The following is a 23,356-nucleotide window of genomic DNA, read 5'->3' on the forward strand; positions in this document are numbered from 1 at the left end:
GCCCTGCAGAACGGGACCCCTCATGGGAAGCATCTTGGAGATGCTGAACTCCTCTGTTATTCGTGTCACCCCAGTCCCACTACATCCACCTCCTCCTTCTCTAAGGCACTGTGCCAGGAGCAGCTGTGTCACAGCAGCCGGCTCCCAGCGTGGCCATGGCCAACTGAGGAGGAGACTTCTTCAGAAAACATTAATTTCAGCTAAAATCCCCCTATGTTTTGTGTCCTCACCTCCCATTCCATGTAACCCCAAGGATACCAATGAGTACAGGTACCTTTCCTGGGCAGGGAGCTTTACATGTGCCTCTCAAGAGGAACAAGGGGAGAGGATGCAAGAAGAGCAGAGATGGTTTCTCTTTCTTTCCCTGGTGCAGCATCACCTTTGAGAGAGATGTCAGTGTGCACGTACAGATCAGGTCTTTGCCTAGGCACCGAGGATAACCTGGATAACTCTGAATGCCCATTTGCTAGAACAGTTTCCTCCAAGCATCAAAAGGATGGAAGGTTCAGCCAGAGGCATCACTGCAAACTTGGTGGAATCAAGCATTCAAGAGACCTCAGCAGAGCACTGAGCCCTGTGCCTGTGGCCTTGCCTGCGTGGGAAAGGCAGGATTGTCACACTGTGTTCACGATGCTCCGCTGCCCTCAGTGACTGCACTGCGCTCACTGCTGCTCCGGTGCCTCCTGCTGCTGCAGGACAAGTGCTGGGTGCCACGTCTCTTCCCCATTGTTTCTCACTGCTTCTTCTCTAAGCTCCTTTTGTTTGCCCTGCACCCTTTGCTGGTTTCCCAGACCCATGAGGCGAGCAGATCAAACAGATGGATGCTCCCTGCTTGTCTCCAAGGACGGCTGATCTACCAGAGCAAGGAAGTTAGTGCTTGTGCATGGGAGTCACTCAACCTCCGTGCAGAGGCTGTCACTGAGAAGCAAAGCAGCCCTCGCTCCCTGTAGCTTAATCCCCTGACCTCAGACCCGCATCACTCCAGCTGGAGCAGTAATTCCTGCTGTTTACATGGATCAGCAGCTAGACAAGGACTTGACTTAGATTTTCTCAGCAGGTCACGCGGCTGTTTGCTAATCAGCAGTAGCATAAATACTGCCGGAATCCTCACGGGTCACTTGCTGGGGACAGGCTAAACAAACCAGCACCAGATGAAAAGCAGCACGGGTGAGTGGGTGAGGTTTGAAGCAACTGCACTGGAGCCCCGAGTCTGTGCCTGGAGGGCTTCTAGAACTCATGAAAGGGAGAGGCTCACCCAGGAGACCCATTGCTCAGCCATGGACTAGATTGGAGAGTGCACGTGGGGCTGCTCCCAGGCAGCATCTGTGGAGGTGTGAGCAGCCAGCAGCACAAGGCCGGACCCTGGATGCTGCAGGAGCGACGGCTGCAGCTCAGCACATCACCGTCTGTCATCCACATCCTCAGGTGCAGAGGGTCTCTTGCAGTGGACATGTAAAAGGGAAGGGCAGCTCCCTGCATGGGGACTCTCTGGGTGCTGCTGGAGAACACCCCGCGGTGCCAGCCCTGTCCCTGGGGATCTGCTCTTCCCCCAAGGATCCAGAATTGCTCCTCCAATGGTAGGACGTGGGAGTCACTGCCACCCCAATCCTTTAACAGTAATACACTTGTGGGTGTAGGAACCAAGAGATTGTGTCACACCTCTGCCCAGCAGCTCACCAGTTCTGTGAAGCAGAGACGCCAGGAAGGGTTTCATGGGGCTGAGTGGTGTAACCACCCCTGCAGGAAGGAATGCCCTCTCTCCTTCCCTCTGCAAGATGCTTCATACCTCAGTACCCAAGGAAGTAGGGCTTTTATAACGCTGTCAAAATTACAAGTCAAGTTCAGGATAAGTTATATCTTGATTTTGTCTTTTTCCTTCTGAAGAGCCCCTGGGAGTGGTGCTGGTGGTGGTGAGCAGTGATGGATCTTTTCAGTCTCTCCTCCGCTGACCCCGTTCTGGCCTGTCCCAGTTTTGCTGTATTTCTCAGCACTGCTTTACGCAGCAGCTCAGTGTTCCAGAACTGAGGGCAAACGCAGAGGTGAAATGCACCACACGTGCAGGTTTCCAGCCCCACTCACTGCTCTGCCCACCACGATCCTGCAAGCTGGAGCATGGGCCAGCCTCGGGTTTCCTATAAGGGCAGCACTGACCTAATTAATGTCTGAAACAAACAGCGGAGAAAGACTCGCAGCCGTATGGTGCAGCACAAACCCTCTCCCTCCTTTCACTCTCCTGGCCCCAGGGATCCATCCCAGGCAGGTGCTGCTGTGATTGCAGCAGGTTGTGAGTCCTCTCCCCTCTCCTCACGGGGATGCCACCTGCTGTCTTCTGACCTCGTTAGCTTCTCCTCCTGTTCCACTTCCCCGCTCCGTGCTCCCAGCCCCACCCTGGAGCTAATTACTGCAGAGCAATCTGCAGGAACGCTCTGCTCGGAGCGGGGTGAGCAAGGTGCTCCTCATCCTGCTTGGTCAGCACAGGAGAGGGACGTGCTGGCCACCAGGATGACATCCTTTTCCCATTCTTCTCTTTCTTCCCTCTTTGTTTCTATCTTAATTATTTGCTTGATGCTCCCCCTCAGCCTCTGCCCTCCTTGGACATTTTTGCACGTTACCCATTACTCAGAAAGCAAATGTTGCTCTGTCCTCTTGCATCCACGTCTCCCCTCTTTATTTCGGATCAAGCTGTCTTGCTGTTCATTCCATATTCTCTTCTGTAACTCTGGGGTTGTGGGCTGCATCCCAAGGTGGCAGAAACCACGCATGATTCCATCCAATGCACTCACTGGAATCCTGGCACTGGGAGCTTTTCAGGTTCTGCTTCTCTTACACTGTTGATGTCCTCCAAAGGGATCTCACGTCCGTGTCAGCCTGTTTGCATGAGATCTCTGCCCGAGTCTGCTGGCAGCAATTCACAGCAGAGGCCTAAGAGGGCTGCAGTGGCTGTTCTGCCCACTCTTCGTGCTCCTCCAGCAGCCACCCAGCTGCTCTCCTCCTGGAGATCCCTCCGAGGACATTTGGGGCAACAAAATGACAAGAAAATCTTAAGGAATAGCGTGGCGTTGTGAGTGCTGGAATTTAAGAGGCAAGGTGATTCTCTTTCCTGCGTTTCTCCATCGGCCCTCTCTGAATGGCTGAATGTGAAATGGGAGCTTCTTTCTCTGTCGTTCAACCTGCACCGTGCAGGTTTTTCTTAGATATGAATTTCACACTCTTCAAAGGGGCACATGGAGCAGGGCCGTGGGGAAGGCTGTGAGCACTCTGCAGACACAGCAGTGCAATGCACGGGAGGTTCAAGAGCTGGGGAGCATCTCCACGTCTGCAATGGACAGCATCCCCGCGTTGCATCCTCTCCACCTCGAGGCGTTTTCTGCCTCTCCCCAGCACTGCAGCTCCCCAGGCAGCACAGGAGGTGGATGTGCAGCAGCAGTTCGGTCCTTGGAGATCTCTGCTTCTCATGGGGGCTCAGTGTGAGCTCTGCCTGATGGCAGAATTAAGCATCTGCTCTCTCCTCGGACTGCCTTCGCTGCAGTTTGGCTTCCAGACAAATTAAAGCATTCTCCTTTTTGTCACACGTTAGCTCCTTCAAGATGGCAAACTTCAATGACTTTCAATTCAAGAGCACTGATGTAGAAGCCAACTGAACTACCGACGTGTCTTTGCAGTATCTGTGGCTGTAACTTCCCCAGGTTAATCCCAGCGAGGCTTTCTGAGCCTTTTCCCTTCTCCAACCTGAGCCACAATGCGGCTGTGTCACACCTGGCCATGGACACACGTCTGACTTTGTGATGTTTTCATGCTCAGTGTGTCTGGATGGGGCAGACTCCTGCAGTGCCCTCAGAGCTGAAGCTCAGCTCCTGAGCCCACGGAGTGCCTCACCTTTCTGGCTGGAGGGGCTCTGAGCACTGATGGAGCTGCGGGTGTCCCCGTTCATTGCAGGGACTCAGACCAGATGGCTTTTGAAGGTCCCTTCCCACTCAAACCATTCCACAATCCTCTGACTTATTGCTGGGCGGCCCCTTTAACAAAAAGTTGCTTTCTCTTTCTCCTTCTAAAAGCTTTCACTTTTAGCCCACCACAGTCCCACAGCCACGTGCACGGAGCTCTATTACTTCAAGAAATGAACAAATTATATATTTCGGTGCCAGAACCGCTGTCTTGAAATCAGCGACACGCGGCTGCACTACTACTGGTAAATCAATGGACGGGGGGAAGCGCTCGATGTGCGGCACAGAGGGGCAGACCCCGGGCAGGGCGCAGCGGGGCTGCAGTTGGGGTCGCTCCGCTCCGCTCCGCAGGGAAAGCAGAGCTGCAGCGGGACGGGGGCGGTCCCGGCCGGGAGCCGCCCGTAGCGCCGTGTCGAGGCGGTGCTTCGCTCCCCGGGGTTTCCTCACTCTCCGTTCTCACGCTGCAGGGATAGGGATGACATCGGCATTGTTATCCGGGGCAGCATCAATCTCCGCGACGCCACTGCGCGGATTATCAACCCGAAGACACTGCATCCAACCACAGCCTGACGCACAGCCTCAGGTCAGACAGCGAGAAGGACGTGAGTCTCTTTCTCCACTTCGGGAGCTGAATGTCTGCATCCCTGACCAACAGAGGTGCATCCTGAGCTCTGCAACGCGGTGCTTTTCTTCCTGAGCAAACCACCATTTCACTGCGTTGCATTTTTGTTCATCTCAGTGGGTTGCGGCGATTCCTGAAGAAAGGAATTGCAGCTGAATTGCAGCTGAAGATGCAGCTCAATTGCAGCTGAAGAAATACCAAACCACGTGAACCTGCTGTTGTACCCTTGAAGGAAATCCTCACCCATGACGTGCTGTTTATTTGCAACACAGCAATGAAAGGGCACGGGGTGTGCTGGAAAAGTTGGGATCTCAGCTGCTGAAAAATGTCCTCACCGCTGAAAATATCACCTTATTTGCAATTGACGGCACCAACACTGCCTGTGGGGGAGCTGTAGGAATTACTGGGAAGTAGATATGAGTATTGCCTTTCAGTCACACACTGCAAAAAAAAAATGGTGCAAAATAATAATAAAAGAGAAGCTGCCATCTGGTTTTGATCGCTCTGTGATGTCATTTTTTATTACTATTTCTGGGGGGCGTTTCTGTGCGTCCCCCCGTGAGTCCCTTCCGACCCACAGCATCCTATGGCGCTGTGACTGAGGCCATCGTGTCATCTGAATTTCTTTGCTTTCCAAGCTTTTCAGGCATCCGGGATTTAATTTCACAGATTTACGTTCGTATTTCGAGATTTAACATTTTAAAATGTCAGCAGACTGATTTCTAGACCCTGTCTTTGAAAGGCTATAAAACAGATCCTCCTCGTTAGACGCTCTTGCTTTCTGTGCCCCGAGGTGCTCGCTCATCATTCTGCTGTTCATAGAATCACAGAGTCACCAAAGTTGGAGAAGACCTCCGAGATCATCCAGTCCAACTGTCCACCATCCAGTCCAAACTGTCCTTTTCATGGAGGATGATGGAGTCCCACCTTGCAGGGAATTTCTTACATGGGTTCTTATCTCACCGGGATGGCGCTCCGTGGGAGCATCCCTGGCGGAGCAGAGCTGACCTCACCAGCACAGTTCTGTGAATGAGCTGATAAATAACATTGCCTTGAACTGTGAGTGAACTGTCAGTAGGAAACGTTGAAAGGAATGGGACGACGTCCGTCCTCACTATTGGCAGTGCTGTGGAAATGTAGATCCAAAGGAAAACCATGTTCTGTACAGGGGATTTTTACCCCTCCAAGAGAGAGCACTTCTCCTCCGTGTGAGTGCTGTGTGTTTCCACGGGATTCTGAAAGAACAGTGATTTCTGGAGCAAATGTTTTACTTTGACACTCTCCTTACCCAACAAGAAACACCACCGTCAAAGAGCTCATGACTTACTGACCGATGTGTCTGTGCAGCACATCCCAGCCACGTGCTCAGCCTTTTCTGCAGCACTTGTGTGCAAGCTGAGATGGAGGGGGTCCTGGTGTACAACACCTGTGGGGGCTGCTGACAAAACTGTCCCTCCATGGTCTTTGCAGGAGGGCAACGTGGACAAGAATGTTGATCATGAAGCAATGACACAGATGGCAAAAGCAGTGCTCCAAGAGGAGTATCGGGACCCCGATGGGTCCGTGTGTCCATCCGCCCCACACTTGGCTCCAGCACTGCAGCTGGGCATTAATCAGCAGCCACAGAGGGAGCGCTCAGGGAAAACCACACATCCCTTCCTCTTAATTGTGCTCAAGCCCACTGAAATGAGTGGAGGGAACGCAACACTCCATTATTCCCAGCAATCAAATTAAATGGATGCTTGTCATTAAAGAGTCACCATGAGCCTTCAGTTGCCTCACTGGCAGCTCTGATTGTGGCTGTGTTATCACCGTGGGGGGGTGGTGAGTGGATTCCTGCACGTGCTTTATCCCCAGTCAATCTCTACAGACTTCATTTGCTGGCATTTTAATGATGTTCTCGTCAGGGGATTTGGAAAATACCCCCCAGTCTGATATGCTGTAAGGGTGACCTGGTGCATCGTGTGATTTGTAGCCTAGGTGAGGAAAATCAAAGCACTTCAGCTTGCTTCCACCTTCCAAAGGCAAAGCCAGCAGCAAAGTGAGCAGAGCACGGCCAGCAGCCCCATGAGCTCAGGAGCCGTCCTTTGTGGAGTGCGGTGTGGTGTCTTTGCCTCTTTTCTTTCTTCCTTCCCCAATGTTGGAAGCTTTTTGTTAACACTATAGAATCATAGAATCATAGCATTGCTCAGGTTGGAAAAGACCTTCAAGATCAAGTCCAACCACAGCCCAACCATCCTACCCTAACTCTAACAGCCCTCCACTAAATCATGTCCCTGAGCACCACATCCAAACAGTTGTTAAACACATCCAGGGATGGTGACTCAACCACCTCCCTGGGCAGCCCATTCCAGTGCTTAACAACCCTTTCTGTAAAGAAGTTTTTCCTGAAAACCCATTAAACTCCTGTCTGTTCTAGGAAAATTGCTACCTGGAAGAGAAGCGTGCCCACCAGCTCTCCTCCAGTAAAGGTAACGAATCAAGCAGGCATTCATTAACACATTAAATTACTGTGACATTGATCGTCCATTGTCCACTTCCTTCTGCTCTCAGCAGCCCTGTGAAATGCATCCACCCATTACAGTAAATACTTTAAAAATTATGAAATGCCTCATTTCTTGCTCAGAGAGGCTGTGGATGCCCCATTCTTGGAGGTATTCAAGACCAGGTTGGATGGAGCCCCGGGTAACTTGGTCTGGTACCAGATCTGAGGGTTGATGGCCCTGCTTGTGGCAGGGGGTTGGAACATGATGATCCGTGGGGTCCCTTCCAACTCAAGCCATTCTATGCAGCAGCAGTACTGGCAGTGCCACTGCCTGGTTTTGGGGGTAGTGTGTCTGGGTGATAAATGGAGTTGAAGAGGAGAATTTATGCATTAATGTTATTGCTGTTATTGGGCTGGAAAAGATTATCTTTATCTGCACTAGTCTAATGCTGGCCTGATCCTGTTAACCAGCTACCACAGATGTTTAGACAAACACATCCATAATCTCAAGATGAAAAATTAAAGGATATCAAATGGGTTTTCAGATGAAACTTGAGCACAGGAAAACAAGTTGATATTGTCTCTTTGGATTTCTTTTTGGTATACCTTTATTTAACGTCCATGCAAAATACCTGTGTTCATATAGGCAGTTCAGCATATACTGGGTGACCGTGCAGCCAAAGAAAAACATCCTCAGCACATTAAAACTATGACCACAGGGAAAGATCAACTGCACTTGGAACTAAGTGCGTGTCCACAGCACAGATCCATGTCCTGCTCACACACTGGTATCCAAAATTATAATATGCCATTGCTGTGGGTTGTTAAGGCAATGGAGAATGAGCTCATGCTCAGTGCCACTTATCTCGTGCCTGCAGTGTGGATGGGGGGGTCTCTGGGAAAGCAGGTCTTCCTGACCTCGAGTCTCATTGTTTCTTAGAGCCATAGAATGTCTTTTGTTGGAAGGGACACATACGTGTTCCCTACTTCTGTACAGTGTCACTTGGGATCAGTCTGAACTTGTAGAGAGCATACGGTCAGGAGGATGAAGTGTCTCTGACCCTATGGACTTTCCTGGTGGATTTGGAGGGGGATCTGTTCCCATCAAACTTCTCCCCTGCCCTCAGCAGTGCAGGTGGAGGGATGGGATTTCCATGCAGCCCAGCAGTACGGGACCTGGCAGGGATTCGTGTCCTGCGTGTTGGATGGGGTTCTGTGGGAGCTGCTGGGACGCTGATCTGCCTGCTCAGAGCTGGGCAAAGATGTGTGGAGGTCTCCAGTCCAAGCTGCCACTCAGAGCAGAACATCTCCAGCATTACACCAGGATGGCTGTAAGGCTTTGCTGAGCCAAATCTTAGAAGCCACCAAGAATGGACACCTCCATCTGCTCCCAAGATCTGAACAAGGCTGGGCCATCCTGCCGGAGAGGAAGGCTCTCCTGGTGCCAGCCCTGACCCTCCTGAGCCTCAGCCTGTGGCTACTGCTCCAGTGCCTTCACCTCCAGTTCCCTTTCAGATAACTGTAGGATTGATGTCCTGCTATTCTGCATAACGCCCACCTCACTTCATTTTTCATCATGTTGATGTTGAGCATCATGTCATCATCCAGATGTTGAACGATGTGTCACTCTGGGGCCCTCACTCATTGCCAGTTTTGAAGCAGACATCAGTCCATCGCTCACCACCACCTGAGCCTATTTTCAACCACCAAAGAGCCCATTCTGCCTCAGCTTCCAAATAAAATGTGGGAGAGCATCTTGTGCCATCTGACCCACCAGAATCACAAACACACACTCATTGTGCTCTGTTGTTACAATCACTCCATTGGTTCTCTGTGAGCATCATTTTAGGTCCTGAGAATGTATTCTGGATGTGTTTGCTTTAATTAACTATCATCATCTCCTGCTTTCCCAAGAAAAATGACTCACTGATTTTACTCCAGGCGGACCAATCACTTTTCTTTCCCTGAAACCCTATTAATTAATCAATATTTATAGAGAACAGTATATGTGATTTGACCAAATGTTGTTGGCCTGACCCCTGTGAGCCCAGCTGTAGCTGCAGCCCAAGGAGTTCTGCCTTTCCCTTCTGGTCCCTTACTGAACCAATGAAGGACACTCAGAATGTGGTTTCTTTTACACCTTGTGTGTTTTCTCATGCAGATGCGTATTCATGGCTGTTTGATGCAGGACCTCACGTGGGTATGTGTATTTGCATAAACATTCAGATGAGAATATTTGCACGAGTAATTAGGACTTGTTTGCTTTTCACGAGTGCTTATTTGCAAGGGAATGTTTTTCTACCAAATATTCATGAACAAAGGAGGTGGCAAACACAACCAAAGCAGTTCACAGGGATTAGCTTGCAAGGAGATTTCACTGTGAGGCCATAATATCCCCCACCACCTCTGGTGGCTGCATAGTCAGTCATCTGCAGAACTTGCTGGGCTCTGACAACGCATTTCCAAGTGTGCAGGATCATCTGGAGTGCAGATGGAGGCAGTCCTATAGCACTGAGATTCAGCCAGTAATTAACTATAAGAAGTAAGAATATTAATTATAATAAAATAATCCTCGCCTGGCACGAGAGCCTGAGTCTGGACTAACACCTGTTCCTTATTCTCCAGACACTGTTCCCTATTAATTCTTCCTGAGTTGAATCCAAAGGGCAGGGTGCTGCTCTGCTTCCCATAAACCCAGGGGACTTGTTGTGAGGACACAGGTCGGTGGGCGTGATGGGGATGGAAGATCTTTGAGGTCATCTCCAACCTGAAGGATTCAGTGATGCCGTGAGTGGGCATGGTGGGCTGATGCCTGGACTTGATGATCTTGGAGGTCTTTTCCAACCTTAATGATTGAGTCTATGGTTCTGTGAGTGGACACGGTGGGGATGGGTTGATGGCTGGACTAGATGATTTTAGAATCATTAAGGCTGGAGAATGCTAAGGTTCTGTGTGGGCATGGCAGTGATGGGTTGGTGGCTGGATTTAAGGATCATAGAACCATAGAATGGCCTGGGTTGAAAAGGACCACAATGCTTATCTAGTTTCAACCCCCTGCTATGTGCAGGGTCGCCAACCACCAGACCAGGCTGCCCAGAGCCACATCCAGCCTGGCCTTGAATGCCTGCAGGGATGGGGCATCCACAACCTCCTTGGGCAATCTGTTCCAGTGATCTTAAGAGATTTTTCCAACCTTAATGAGTCTACAGTTCTATGTTGCTTAAGTCTCCTCTTCCACTTAGAGCATGCTTTGATTCCAGAGCTCCCCGAGGTGCAGCCCCCACCCCATGCAGGAGCTGCACAGTGCAATGCTGGTGGTGGGGCTGGCCCCACACACGCTCCTCCTGCTGAGGTTTTGTATGCAGTGTGAGCTGTTAACCTAGTAGTGAAATACAGAACAAGATCCTTGGATGGGAGATGGGGCAAGGCAAACTGAACCCAGAAATAATTGCTGAAGCAGTTTTCCCCTTGGATTCCAAAGGAACAGAGGCCTTCTGTAGGAATAGCTCTTTGACATCACTGCTGCCACTATGCAGGTGGTCATAGGGGCCTGGAAAACTGTGGCTGTGTGATTCCAGACTGAGCTCACATAGGGTGAACCGGAGCTCTGTGCCCTACTTAGCTGGTGTATATATTTGTCACTAAGTGGGACATTCAATAACCTGAGATCTGACAGCCTTCAGATCCCGTATGGGGAGATGTCAGTCATGCTGGTTTACATTAAACACCTTCCCAAGCGTCTGGGCCGTATTACAATATCCCAACAGGGCCAAATAGTGGATGTGAACCACACATGCTAATCTCTTGATCCTGCCTTATTTCCCTTTTGGACAGTCCCCGAGGGAAGGAAAAGAACTTGTTAGTGAGCACGGCCGTTGTCACTCTGCCCTGATTCTTGGCACAGGCACTATGGGGACCAGCTGGGAAAGGTGCCCTCCCAGCGGGACCGAATGGGGGGAGCTGGAAATTCAAGCACAACATTAGAGAAGCAGCGTGTGCTGGAGTCCCTCTGCCACAGAGCCCTTCGGTGACCTTGCTTCCCAGTGTGGGAATACAGCAGGGATGGTTTCGGTCCACTGCAACTGGAAAGAACTGGGCGGTTCGCCAAGTGAATATCTGCTGGGTTAATCACCGCGCAAATCTAATCAGGAGCAGGAATGTGCCAGGCTCATTACTGAAATTAAATTCACCTCCAATTAAAGAGAGAGCTACAAGCTTCCACCATACAGCAGTGCCCCCCGGGCAGCCCCTCCCCAAAAACAGCCGCTCCGGTCCTGCTAATCGCTGGGGCTGCTGGACGCCGGAGGGCTTTCCAGGTGCAAGGAAGTGAATTGCTGCTTGTGCTTTCCCCAAGGCGCTGCAAGGAGATTGCTGATGCACTTAATAAGTCACCCAGTGAGGCAAAAGCAACTTGGGTGGAAGGATTTCCTGAGAGCACTCGCTGGGAGAAAGCAGAGGACGCAGTGGTTGGAACATCTCTGCCATGGGATTGCTCCTGGGGTCTGTGGGCGCCTTTACAGATGCTGAGCTGAATCGTGCTTTGGGACCGACGTGTCCCGCGTCTGCACTTTGGAGCAGGTTCACTCCGAGCAAATGGGCTTTGCGAAGAGAACAGCGGGGTCACAAAGCTGAGCAGGTAAAAATGCAGAGATCGGAGAATCGGAGAATCGTGAAGGATGGAAAAGATCACAGAGATCACCCATCCATCCCCACACACCCCAACACCCCCACTGCCCACATCCCCGCAGTTCCGGAACACCTCCAGAGATGCTTAAAAGCTGCCCAACTTCATTTGCCCCCATACTCTCATTAATTAGCCTTGCACAGCCCCGTCCCATCACCACCATGCTCAACACTGTCTCTCCCTCATCAGCTCTTCACCTCAGCACTGTGTGACTTCAGGGTAGAAAATTTAACATCTTTGCTCAAAATCAGTGTTCTTCCCTGAAACGCACCTCTGTGATCTTGCCAGGACTGCACGTGGCATCCCTGCCCTTCTTCTCCCCCCCAGCACTCAGAGAAGGGCCATTCTACAAAGATTTTGGCTTGGCTCTCACTTGGAGGTGGCCAACGTGGTGGTAGGTGGATGGTTGGACACGATGATCTTAGAGGGCTTTTCCCACCTGAAGGATTCTATCGATCTCAGTCTGTACACCGGGACAAAGCTGGGGGTGGTACTGCGTGGCAGCAATGTGATGGCAAGCCATGGTGCGCTCTGAGGATGTGTCCATCTGCATCCCTTTTTGGAAGGAATTTTCACCTGAAATCCCACATTTTTAAAGAGTTTTGGGGATTGGGGAGGAGACAGAATCACCTTTATGTCTGTTTTGTACATGGCGCTTCCAAATAAATACCAAAATGAAGTGTTCAGAATTTGTTGAATTATTACATGCATTTAGGGAGGGCGAGGGGAGCATCAGGTCCACCTCTGAAACTTCGAATCAAGCTCTGTCAGACGGAGCCCCGCTCTCCTCATTCCCATTGAATTCCATCACACTCCATGAGCATCTTATCAAGAGCTACGGGAGACCCTGACAGCTTGACATGAAATTTCTGCAAGTGCTGCTTGCTCAGGAGCTGCAAGCACAAAGAGGAGCACCTGGAGCCGAGCGCCTCCCACCCCTCACCAAACACCACTCAAAGAGAGGAGCCGCACCGCTCGCCAGCTTTGCTGGAGTGCAGGTAGGAGTGATGCTCCGTTGGGCTGCGAGGGACAAAGGAGTTCGTTATGGAGCAGAGCTCAGCGCTGCCCCAAGGGTTAATTAGCGGCACCCTTTGCCTTTGGAGGCGCTCATCTAAGTGCTTCCTCGGTGAGGGACAGCCCGTCTTTGTTGCCTGGATACAGCCGTGCTGGGGGGGGGAGGTACCTGGAGCTTCGTTAGGGAGGATGGCAGCGGGAGCTGAGATCTGACTGCGATGTAAATGATCACCCGGGGCAGCCCCGAGGCAGAGCGGCTGCCTGTTACCATCAGCCGCACATCACATCCAAGCGCTGACAAGATAAATAAGGGTAATTGCCTCTCTCCCCTTAATCAGGGGGATGTGATTAGGTGGTGTGGGCCTCGGCCAGGTGCTCCACAGCACTGCAGGGAGCAGAGAGTCCCTGCAGACCCAGGGGATGGAGGGCATCCAGCGGCCTTCAGCTGGAAGGGGGCAGCAAGCAAGCAGCACGCTGCAGTGCTTCGGAGGGACGAATTGCAAAGGGAAAGGCTGCTCAGCACTGCTCTGTCCATATCACACACACCTGTGTGGGCATCATGGGGGGGACACGGCTGGAGCAGAGCTGGGGGCATTGGGAGACGAACCGGAGAGCTGCTGAGCCAACAGTGAGCCGTGCGGAGTGCGGCTGTGCCTTCACTCTGATAGCTCACAAATGGTTGAGGGAATCGTTCCAGCCAAAAGCCAACCCTGGATGGGGATGGTATGAGCTGTGCTCCCAGTTCATGTTCCCCGTGGGTCCCAACAGGACCGGTATAGACTGAGGAGCATCCCTCTGTCTGCACAAAGAGAGAGGAGGAAGGAAAGAGAAACTTTGATGGCTGTGAGCTCATGGTTTTATAAAACCAAGTGTCACTGCTCCTTAAAGCACTGAGTGTGAGGGTGGGTCTCCACATATAGAATCCATATAGAATCATAGAATCATAGAATCATGAAGGTTGGAGAAGACCTCTCAGATCCCTCCGTCCAACCCCACCCCACCGTGCCCACCGCCCACATCCCTCAGTGCCACATCCCCACAGCTCTGGAGCACCTCCAGGGATGGTGACCCCACCACTCTCTGTGCAGCTGTGCCACTGCATCACCACTGTTTCAGAGATTTTCCTAATATCCACCTGACCCTCCCCTGGCACAACATGAGGTCATCAGTAACCCCTTCCAGTGCAGCTGTGGGCATCCACATCTACCCTGCACACCTGGGCTCACAGCTCCACCCCAGCTGTGGATGTGCCATCAGCTCTGGACTCAGCAGTGCCCATTCCAGAGACAAGGGAGCACGGCCTGGTGCCCTGCTCACCTCCTGCTCACCATCTGACCTATACTCAAACAAAACAATGTCTAGGAGAGCTGCCAGTGATGAAAACAACTCTCCTTGCTGTCTGCTCTGCTCCTTGCAGGAAGGAAATTGCGCGCTGCAGCCTGACTTCAGTTGGAGGCTTCCGACAGGGGTGGGCAGGAAGCAGTGGCAGATAAAGCAACAGCCCTTTAATTAAAAGGCAGAGCAGATAATTGTGATGGTGATGCATATTTCCATTAGAAACGAGGATGTTGTGCAGCTCGTCTTGGCCTGGCCATGCAAACCCTTCTGGGTGCCAGCAAGGCACTGGCACACCTTCCATGCCATCCCTTGCACAGCTGTAAGTCTTCGTGCTGTCTGCTGCTGGTGGTGGCAATGTGCTTTAAGCAAGGGCAACTTTTGGTGTAAACATCTGAGATATTCCCCTGTAGGTTATGGGACCTCTAAGCACTGGGCTAGCAGGCAGTACAGTGATGGAGATTGACAGGGCTAGACTAGCAAAACCAGCAGCAGTTGGGTAAGTAATCAAGACAAAACTGGACTATATTAATTATGGATCTGAGCATGCCTGCAATAACTGTCCTGCAAATGGGGAATTTTGCAACGGCTGCCACAGAAAGGAGCGATGTGCATATATGTGCAAAGTGAGCAAGGCATACATCGTCACCTGTGGGTGATGTGCATCCCAGAACAGCATGCCTGAAAGTCAGACAGGAAAAAACCCCTTAAAAAAAAATGAGAGGGAAAATGAAGAGAGAAATCACGGGCCCCGGGAACATCGTTTGCAAAACACGTGGCTGGAAGGGGATGTACCTTATTCCGATGACAGCCCAGATTTTGTTGTTGGGGTAAAACACAATGCTACAGGAATTGATACTTGGAGTTTCGGTATTCCCAGAGCTGCCCTGATCCCATCCCCGGCTGAAGGGCTGCATTCCACAGCTGTGATTCACATGGAAGAGTTGAGAGGACGCACCAAGCTAGAGAAGGAATTGCTTGCTGTAGGACCGTGGAAGCAACGAAAGGCAAAACCTGCACAATGGAAAAGCCAGACCCAGAGCAGGAAGGGAAATGATGAGGTCTGGGGCTGACATCCTGTAGGCAATGGGAAGAAGATGGGCGATGTAGGGTCCCCAAGCACCTCTGCTGTCTTCTGGGGATTTGGTGGTCCCGTTTGGCTCTTTGGGGCTTGGCTGGTTCCATGTTCTGTCCATGTGCTGAGCATCCATCATGTCTTCTAAGAGATGGTTCCCTGGCATAGTATTAGACCAGACCACCAGGAATGTTGCCATGATTTAAGATATTTACCCTAAGATTTCACTTTTCGACATTCTGTCCTCCCTCTTCTCTTTTCGTGCTCAAACACACATAATCTGCAAACCGATTGTCCTTAGTTGTGTATGTTGGGCAAAACAGACAGAACTGAGGCAGCAGAGACAAATGAGCTCCATCACAGTCTTAACAGCAATGTGGACAATGTCTCCCTTGATGGTGCTGAGGGAAAGGAGGAGGGAAAAGCAAGATTTCCTTGGGGATGGCATAGTCCATGGGGGCACATGAAATAAAGCAGATCTCCCCCCATCCAGGCACTCCTTTGAGGGAAGGGCTGCTCGCTCACTTGTCACCTACAAGAGTGGCCCACAATTTAGGAGTTTCAAACCAATGACAAAGAGCAGGGATTTCTGCAACACCAGTTGGCAATGAGGCCAAAGCCACCACAGACCATTCCAAGTAAATGTTTACTGTGGCTGTAGAGCTCTGTTCATGAAGGTTCAGCTACAAGGGTATGGATTATGCACGTGGCTTCCTCAGCACTGCTCATTACATCTCCCTTTGGCAACGCTGATTCCTACACGCCATTCCTGGATGTGTTGTAAGTGAGGACCAACAAACCTTCGTTACAAATAATATTAGAGCTTCCTTTGAAAGCAGCGGTTGTGGATGCATGAGTCAAAATGCAGTTCCTCCAGGGATTGGCCCCTCCAATTCCACTGGATTACTCACTAGTGTGGGACCAGAGCAGCCATTCTCACAACCTGGTCAACGAAGAGAAGCAAGGGAGGGAGGGGTTATGCTACAACAGCCTCATCCGGAGGTGGAATGACATGATCGCTCATCCTGGCTGTAAACAACCTCATAATCATCCATTGGAACACACCTGGAAAGGTACGCCTGTGTTTAAAGAGAAATCCAAGAGGCAGATTTTGATTGCACCTCCACAGGCATAATTATTGAACGCCATGATTTCATTAACCGTAACGAGTGCCTCCTTACCCATTTGTCCATACCTTCCCTCAGTGGATGGCACAGTGCCTGCCCAGGAACCAGTCCCTCCATCCCATCCAGCAGCACATGTCTCAGAATGGCTCCAGCACCACCGCGTGATGCAAACACGGCACCCTCTGTTATCTCTTCTCACCCAGATGAATGAACCCTGAATCAGACATCAGTAACTGCCTGACATTCCTGGAGATCTCTGCATGCTTGTGAGTTTATCTCCATACAATTTCCCTATTGAGAAAGCAGCCAAGGGCTCCAGCAACAGCTGCTCTGTGCAATAGGAAGTTGTGGTAGAGGTTGAGCAACCCAAGGAATGCTTGAAACTCCCACTTGAGTCTCGGCTCTGCAGCACCGTGTTCTGCCACTTCCTGGCATCCTGCTGGGTGTGTGATTCAGCTCCTCATCTCCTGCCACTTGGCATCACTTTTTGGCACCTCCTTCAGAAGCCCAGAGCTGTGTTTGAGGAGCAGAGTGCACAGTATGGAAGCAGATGAGCAGCAAACATGGGGATGCATCACCAACCTGTAGCAGCCATGACATGAGTCATAGTGGCCACGACATGAATCGCAGTGGCTGTGACATGAATCGAGTCGTTTGGGTGGACAGAACAGCTCCATGACAGCACCTCATCCCAGGCAGACCTCTGTTCTGCACTGCTCGCCTTTAATTGCTGCTGGTCCTGAGTTCCTGGTGCCATCCCTCCACCTGTGAGCCTTGGGAGTGTTTGCTGGGACCTGAGCCACTGCTCTCAGCCCTGCCTATCCTTCCTCACATGCTGCCTTTCCAGGAGAGACTGCCCAAGACCAACCCATGATGCAGCTGAGCTCTGCAGGGCCTCGCTGTGCTGGGTGTCCCCCGCCTCTCCGCGTTTCCTGTTTTCATTCCGCTATCAGAAATGCTACCACATCACATGCCACGCATTCCAGCCCTGACGCATCAGGAGAAGGGGCCACGGGTGGGTGTGTGGGAGCATGGAGCCTTTCCTGCCTTTTCCCCAGACAGGCTGGGGACATTGATAACAACTGGAGATACCGATAACTGGGGATACCAATAACTCCCCGACTCTCTCCTTCATTCTCTTTCTTCCCTAATGGTTGGAGCTGCCATGTTATCCCTTGCTGCTTTAATGCTGGGGAGTTCTGCTGAAGAAGGGTTCTGCTTTGCCCGGTTTTATGCATTGCTCCCTTGCTGAATCAGTGCTGTTTGTCTGCTAATAGATGTGCGCAAATATTGCTCTGAGGTCCGAGAATTTTGCAAAAAATGTGGCATAGCTGCCCGAATTCCATTCATCCACTGTCATGATAACTTCCCCATTCCTCCTCTGTCATTTAAGACACTCAAAACATGTGGGCTTGGTGATTTGTGGCTTAAAGCACTGATTCTGCTGCTTTTAATTCCAGCAGTTCATTAAGGCCAGATGCTGAGCAGAAACAGAGGGCACGCCTTGCAGCTTCTGCATCGGATCATAACAAGAGTCCCACCCTGGGAAGTTCTGCTCCTAACCCCGATCCTTCTAAAAGCCATAGAAAATAAGCCCTCGTCCCTTTCTGAAATGTACTTTTAATCTTTGAGGATAAAAAATTAGGAAGATTCATAGGAAGGGCAGGAAACGTGCATGCACACCAGCACTCCATTATCATAATGGGCAGCAAGGAATACAGAAGGGGTGTGCAGGGCTTAAGTCTATCTTGTTTAAGCTGATCTTCGGAGATTAGACTGAGGCTTAATGCAGAAGGAAGTGTCCTGCACCTGCTCCTGCAGCATTCTGCACCTTCTGGCCATCGTCACCTCAAGGAACATGGGCCATGAAAGCATCAGCTGAGGGCACTGGTGTGATGGCTCAGTCATTAGAGTGGGTCCAGCCTTCAGAGGATGGAGCCAACAGCATCACCAGTGGGAAGGGAAGGGAAGGGAAGGGAAGGGAAGGGAAGGGAAGGGAAGGGAAGGGAAGGGAAGGGAAGGGAAGGGAAGGGAAGGGAAGGGAAGGGAAGGGAAGGGAAGGGGAAGGGGAAGGGGAAGGGGAAGGGGAAGGGGAAGGGGAAGGGGAAGGGGAAGGGGAAGGGGAAGGGGAGGGGAGGGGAGGGGAAGGGAGGGGAGGGGAGGGGAGGGGAGGGGAGGGGGGGGGGGAGGGGGGGGGAGGGGAGGGGAGGGGAGGGGAGGGGAGGGGAGAGGAGAGGAGAGGAGAGGAGAGGAGAGGAGAGGAGAGGAGAGGAGAGGAGAGGAGAGGAGAGGAGAGGAGAGGAGAGGAGAGGAGAGGAGAGGAGAGGAGAGGAGAGGAGAGGAGAGGAGAGGAGAGGAGAGGAGAGGAGAGGAGAGGAGAGGAGAGGAGAGGAGAGGAGAGGAGAGGAGAGGAGAGGAGAGGAGAGGAGAGGAGAGGAGAGGAGAGGAGAGGAGAGGAGAGGAGAGGAGAGTGTTGTGCAGCAGGGAAGGATCAGAGAGCTCTGTAGTATGGAGGCTTTTGGGGTCCGTGATTGTGTGGGAGCATGGGAGGGGAAAAGCTGAGCAGGGAACCCAATGGATGATGATGGTACCATGAGAACAGAACTCCGCTAAGGAGCAGAAGGAGGGCAGAGGGCTGGCTGGAAAAACATGGGACGAGGTGATCTCATGGCTCTCCCTACAGCTTCATCTGGGTGGGAGGGGGTGTCCAACAGCCTGAGCTATGGGATGGCAAAAGTGGAACAAAGGAGGACGAGCCTGGGCAAGTGGTGCCATTGGGGATGAGGGGGACACTGGCACTGAGCAGGGATATGGGCCGGCTACAGCAGGATCTGCTCCCCTCCAGCCCCACACTGACCCTGTGGGGCAGGGAATGGCAGTTCCCAGAGCAAGGAGAGGCACTGGAGGTGAGTGAACATGAATCATTCCCACGCTCCTGTTTTCTCCTCGCATTATTATCCTTTTAAAAAATTAAAGATGGTAATAATGGTTACTGTAGTTGAAAGTGAGATAATGGGAGATGTTAGGGAGATAAAATTCTAACGGTACCCGGGGAGGGAGAGGGATAAGGAGAGAAAATTGAAAGGGATTCTTTATGCACATAGCCGCAGTTATAAATATTCCCCCAGGTTAGGACCTTACGGTGTTAATAATTAACCGGAATCTTATGAAGGCTAAAATAACTGCAACACTCACGAAGATCATCGCTTCAGTATTCAGCATGTGCACAGCCCCTGCCCGCCGCCCGTCCCAGTTACTGTGGCAACAGTACATCTGCTTTCCACAATATCCTTCATTAATCATTTACACGCAGGAAAAAGAATATATCTGTATGTCCTGGAGGAACGGAGCCCCACACGCTGCTTCTGCTCGGCTCCTGGCGGAGCGTGGGTCCGACTCTGGGACCCCCTGTGCCCCCGTCTGCAGCCCAACCGCTGCCCCACGCAGCTCTGCAGCTTCGTGCACCTGCAGCCCTGGTGGGTTTGGGTTGTTGGATTGTTGTTTGGATGAGCATCTCCCAGCTGCAGCCGTGGGGATGGGGACTGTGGTCACCTCAGTGCTCATCTCAGTGCTCCCACAGCTTCTCCTCAGACCGGAGCAGCTGTGCTGAAGGCTGTAGATCAACTGTGTATGAAATGACTCATTTATAATCTTTCCTGGGCTATCCAAACCGATGGAAACTGCCTATTCAGAGTGTAATTGATATCTGAGCTTCATATGTACCTCCTATGTAAGAGCTCCATGGTGTTTTACTGTTCTGACCAGCGAACCTCTTGGATCTGGGTGAATTTCACCTCCAAATTTATTGATGGAAAAAGCGAGGAGCAGACAGGCCAAGTAACCCCCCCCTGAAGCAGGTCACACACCCAAAGGCCAAAAAGATCTCTGTTTTCTCCTGCTGAGTGCCCACAGAGTCATTCCCAGGCTCCCTTGAAGAACTAAGCCAACTCAGCTTTTTCAGACACATTGCCCAGCCAGGGTCGGGCTGGAGGGGTTCTGAGCACCAGGTGGAGCTGTGGGGGTCCCTGCTTTTTGCAGGAGAGTTGGAACTGACAGCCGTTAAGGTCCCTTCCAACTCCAGCCCCTCTATGATGCCCTCGTTCTGGCAGCTTCAAGCTAGTTCAGTGCAGTTAGCTTGCAGTCGCTGACTCTGCAGTCTTGAATCCCGCTGAAGCCCAACAGATATTCAAGCTGTGAAGAAAGCCAGCTGCTGAGAAAAGGGCATGTGTCAGAAGCAGCCTGATCCTACAGGAGCTCCTCCAACACCCACCCGCTGTCAGAGCACTTGGATTTTACTGAGGCTGAAATGCCAGTGTGGTTGCAACTTGGCCACAAATCAGCCTGCCATGGGTGAGCAGCTCCAGTCAAAGGATCCTGCTCTGAAAATGCACCTCTCCAGCCATGGGCTTTGCCCAGTAGACTCACCCCAGCTTGCCTGGCTCCCCTACAAGTGTCTCTGTTCCCTTCAGGCCGGTAAATGCAGCTGTTCTTTCCCATCTGCATTTCTTTCCTGCTCCTTCATGGATCGGATGGGAGAGGACCTTTGGAGGTCTCCAGACACCTCTCACTCATAGCAGGAGTTCTACAGCCACTCCATTTCTGTCCTACAGAGACATGCCCAGCACTCCTAGGAGATAGGTGGGAGGAGGGCCTGGCGGGATAAGAAAACTTTTTTGGCAATACAGTGCAATACGTTGCATTTTTTGGCAATGCATTGCAATACAATGGGCCCATGAGAGCTCTCTGCTATAAGCAGTGAAGCACTTGCCATTGACCAGAAGGTGAAGTGCCATATGCACTGAGCCATCCTTCTGAAAAGCCAACTAGTGCATTGGGCAGAGCACCTCTCATCACAGCATCTCAGTCCCAGCCCCTGGTAATGAGGACAGCAAATTAGACTTCTTTAAATAACCAGGATCCCTTCAGGAAAGAGTAAGATCCTCAGACGGCCTGATCTCTACTTAATCCCTGCAAACAGACACCTCTGATTAGGAGGACTGGTTTCCTCTGGTGCAGGGGGGGAGGCAGGTGGAGGGCTTTGCTGGGCAGCAGCGAAGCTGACATCTGCTGTGTTTGCAAACTCCGAGCCCCTGACTTCTGTCCCTGGCTGAGTGCTCAACCTTCTCACTTCTCCTTCTCGTCTCAGCACCAACTCCCTCCCTTCGCATCCGACCTGCAGCACCAGCACTGGCCTTCCTCCATCCAACAGCTTCATCATAATTACAGAGCCACATCACTGACGGGGCGGTCTTGGTTAATAAGCAAGGGCACTAATGAATCTGTGCGTTATCTCCAAGCATCCTCTGCCTCTAGGACAGCCCTGGGGCACTTTGAGCAAACAGATGATGAAACGTGGATAATAGGGCTCGTCATGCACCAGGGCCACCCCCTGGCCCCAGAGCTGCCTCTGGATTGAGGACAACAGGAGCAATTTATTTGGGCTTACAACAAACACTGTAGTGGCCGCTTTCTGCAAGATCCACCATTTTCTGTCAAAACCAAAAATGAGCCTTTTCATGGGGTTGTTTTTCTTCTCCTTCTTTTTTTTTTTTTTTCCTTTTCCAGCCTCATTTTCTCAATGAGATTCTGAAAATTCGACTCTCCCCCAAGAAATGCACTGTTATCTGTGTTGATGAAAACCCCTTTTGTCTGGAGATGATTTTGATGGAGAATGTTCAGCTGTCTCTCCAGCAGAGCAAAGCCCTCACAGAGCCCTGCCGTCCAAACGTGACAGAGCACCTTTGCTTTACAAGAGAGCACAGAGAATACCCCCAGGCAAGGAGGGCAGGGTCTCTTTACCTCTCCAAGAGGCAGGAGACGCACTGGTGTACCCACCAGCAGGTTGAGGGGAGGAACACACTGGGTTTTTGACCATCTTCTTCCATCCTAACCCAACCAGAGTGGTTCTGAAGACACCCTTCCAGACTGGGCAGCAGAGGAGAGAAATGGAGGTGTGTTGACGGGACATGGGGCTGTGCTGGGTGCTGAGATATTTGACAGTGAGGCAGGCTCAGGTGGGCAACTGGGCACAAGGAAATGCATGAGGAGAAGGAAGGGACACTTGGGTCTGTATTTTGCTAACACGAGTTCAGGGTAGCAGCTTTGCAATGGTTCATCCTCAAGGGTCTTTGCAGAGAGCAGTAGACCCAAAGTTGTGTGCCGCCAGAGAACTGTGCCATGGGTGGAACCAGCGGGAGGTGATGTGATGAGTCCACTGGAGCTGCCACAGGACCCAAAAGGAATAGACCTCCTAAAGGTGCTGAGTCTCACCTCCAACAGCCCAGCACTCACATCAACCAGAGGAACCAAGAGGTGAAAATTAGGGCTGTGGGAAACACCAGGGCCATTGGCAGAGCAGCACACCAATAGGAACCCATGGTGGAAGAATAGAAGAGTAAGAACAGAATGACAATTGCATTTCCAACCCCGGCAGCACTGCCAGGCTCTGCTTAAAGTGTTCTCTCTGTAGGGGAAGGAAGGACTAAGGGTTTGGAGTCTGGCATTAATTCACCCCAGGAAGGAAGCAACAACTCATTTTCTGCCATTAAATGCTGTGAGAATGCTCTAAAAAGGAGTTATGCCCTAGAATATCTTTTCTGCATGGAGCAAGTAGATAAGTTTATCACCCAGCTGAAGGCCTAGATGATGGACAGAAAAACAGACCATTGTCACCCAAAGTTGGATGGAGATCAATGAGACGCGCTGCTGTATCTAACTCACGTTTGCCTCCATGCCATGAGGCTCTCATGTCCTTTTTATGACCATTTACACAAAATTGTCCACGTGCTGTCATCACATTCAATAGTGTTATCAGCTGGTTGAAGTGGTTTTGAACAGTTTCCATTAAAAATCTTTCTCTGTGCCTCAGTGTCATAGAGCACCCCAGGCACAGCTGGATGAGGTCCATCAAGATCTGCTCCAGGGAAGGACAAGGACAGCAGGCATGCTGCAATGGCAGGTTGGAAGCAGAGGGTGCAACCACCTCCCACCCCTGCACCAGCTGCCCAGGGGGGGGATTTATGGGACATGGTGTTATTTCAGGCACTGGACGCAATGACCCAGGAGCCTCT

The 23,356-nt window shown here is 51.4% G+C and overlaps 1 long non-coding RNA gene across 1 annotated transcript; it reads left to right on the plus strand.

The window, feature by feature from the left end:
- Positions 1 to 1,187: 1,187 nt before the first annotated feature.
- On the plus strand, positions 1,188 to 9,286 carry LOC107055005. The gene is made up of 2 exons (XR_005841690.2): positions 1,188 to 1,425; positions 4,412 to 9,286. It is a non-coding gene; the product is annotated as an uncharacterized LOC107055005 (long non-coding RNA).
- The last annotated feature ends 14,070 nt before the right edge of the window (positions 9,287 to 23,356 follow it).

This window comes from Gallus gallus, chromosome 23 (genome assembly GCF_016699485.2).
Source record: "Gallus gallus isolate bGalGal1 chromosome 23, bGalGal1.mat.broiler.GRCg7b, whole genome shotgun sequence".
In the NCBI taxonomy this organism is placed as follows: Eukaryota; Metazoa; Chordata; class Aves; order Galliformes; family Phasianidae; genus Gallus; species Gallus gallus.